The 2,370-nt window shown below is 50.8% G+C and overlaps 1 non-coding gene across 1 annotated transcript; it reads right to left on the bottom strand.

Moving 5' to 3' along the window:
- Positions 1-1,294: 1,294 nt before the first annotated feature.
- Trnaa-cgc (transfer RNA alanine (anticodon CGC)) lies at positions 1,295-1,372 on the bottom strand. The gene has a single exon. It is a non-coding gene; the product is annotated as a tRNA-Ala (tRNA).
- Positions 1,373-2,370: the final 998 nt, after the last annotated feature.

The following is a 2,370-nucleotide window of genomic DNA, read 5'->3' on the forward strand; positions in this document are numbered from 1 at the left end:
CACGCCCGGTACTCACAGCTTTACTTCTGCCAGTACCTCGTCTCCTACCTTCCAAACTTTACAGAAGCTCTCCTGCGAACCTTGCAGAACTAGCACTCCTGAAAGAAAGGATACTGCGGAGACATGGCTTAGTCACAGCCTGGGGGATGTTTCCAGAATGAGATTTTCACTCTGCAGCGGAGTGTGCGCTGATATGAAACTTCCTGGCAGATTAAAACTGTGTGGAAGGTAGGAGACGAGGTACTGGCAGAAGTAAAGCTGTGAGTACCGGGCGTGAGTCGTGCTTGGGTAGCTCAGATGGTAGAGCACTTGCCCGCGAAAGGCAAAGGTCCCGAGTTCGAGTCTCGGTCGGGCACACAGTTTTAATCTGCCAGGAAGTTTCATATCAGCGCACACTCCGCTGCAGAGTGAAAATCTCATTCGGGCTCCGCCTACAGTCATACCAATAGCCCAGTCACGGGCTTGCGCCACACACTCTACTCTTACCTTTGCGTTTCGCTTATTGACGTCGAGGTCCAGCTGTCAGTCTATGCGCTGATCATCGATTCGCCGCGCGGTCTTAGCGCATTGCCACTGTTCGTGCGGCTCCCCACGTCGGAGGTTCGAGTCGTCCTTCGGGCTTTCCTGTCCCTTTAATTGACAGCCCCATTTGCCTCTATAGTCGCGCTAATTGCATCCAGTGTGAAGTCCAACTTTCTGTGTACGACTGTGAGACCTCTGGCAACACTTCCTCACTTTTATTCATTTCCAGCAAGTAGTTAATATGTTACGTTACTGTATCTATCTCGTCGCCGGCCGCGGTGGTCTAGCGGTTCTGGCGCTGCAGTCCGGAACCGCGGGACTGCTACGGTCGCAGGTTCGAATCCTGCCTCGGGCATGGGTGTGTGTGATGTCCTTAGGTTAGTTAGGTTTAAGTAGTTCTAAGCTCTAGGGGACTTATGACCTAAGATGTTAAGTCCCATAGTGCTCAGAGCCATTTGAACCATCTATCTCGTCCTTAAGTTTTGTAGAGCAGTGTGCTTGAGTACGAAACGTATTTCATAATTCGTCAACAGACTGAACTCAGTGATAAATGGAAATGCTGTCTGGCGAGGGCCTCCCGCCGAGAGACCGTTCGCCTAGTACAAGTGGTGGTTAGTGTTTAACGTCCCGTCGACAACGAGGTCATTAGAGACGGAGCGCAAGCTCGGGTTCGGGAAGGATTGGGAAGGAAATCGGCCGTGCCCTTGCAAAGGAACCATCCAGGCATTTGCCTGAAACGATTTAGGGAAATCACGGAAAACCTAAATCAGGATGGCCGGAGACGGGATTGAACCGTCGTCCTCCCGAATGCGAGTCCAGTGTGCTAACCACTGCGCCACCTCGCTCGGCCCTGGTACAAGTCTTTCGAGCTGACTCCACTTCGGCGACTTGCGTGTCGATGGGGATGAAATGATGATGATTAGGACAACACAACACAACATCCACTTCCTGGGCGGAAAAAATCTCCGACCCAGCCGGGAATCGAACCCGGGCCGTTAGCTATAACATTCCGTCGCGCTGACCACTCAGCCACCAGGGGCGGAGAACTCAATGATAAAAGGTTGTAATTATCTGCATTTGTCCTATGGGTCTTCTTGAAAACGGGAATAACCTGCGGTTTTATTTCTCTCGCTAGCTTCTGTTCTCTGCACCAACGACCTACGACAAACTACTAAAAGAGGAGGAAGTTCTTGACAAAATCTCTGTAGAATCGCTACTGAAATCTAGCAAAAATAGAATAGAAGAATACACTTTGTAATAAAAATACAAACTGGTGCAGAGAGAAGGGCGTCGTTTGAGGTCACCATTTAGGCTCCCGGCAAAGACAAGCGTAGTGTATTCCTGTAAACATCGTATGAAGTTATTAACGAGACTCGTTCTTAAATGAGAGGAAAACTAATCTCTCGGAGATCTTAATCGCTGCGACGCATTATGTGTTGCTTTCATTACTTGCTTCAAAGTGAAGAACATCCTGTGCTTAACACACCTGTTACATGGCACCAGACTCCTCCATTTCTTTGGCGCCCTTTTCTGCTTTTTTTCTTTTTTTTTTTTTGTGGGCGGTGCCACGAGTTTGTCATGCTCGCCGTTAACGTCTCGAGACGCGCACATGCTCGCCGTAAATTAAACCGGCCGCGGTCGGCGCCATGACTGATGCGACGCGGAAATAGTCGCACCCAGAAACGTGAGCGCCTCTAAATCGTGACGCCGCGCCGCGGGGACATTTCGGCCGCAGAGGTTTCAGGCCCTGTAAACAGCCGGCGGCGCGGTGAGTTATCGCGAAAACACCGATTTAAATCTGTACAGGCGGGCGCAAGGTGGAGGACCGCGGCGGGGACGTGCAATAAG

This window comes from Schistocerca cancellata, chromosome 12 (assembly GCF_023864275.1).
Source record: "Schistocerca cancellata isolate TAMUIC-IGC-003103 chromosome 12, iqSchCanc2.1, whole genome shotgun sequence".
In the NCBI taxonomy this organism is placed as follows: Eukaryota; Metazoa; Arthropoda; class Insecta; order Orthoptera; family Acrididae; genus Schistocerca; species Schistocerca cancellata.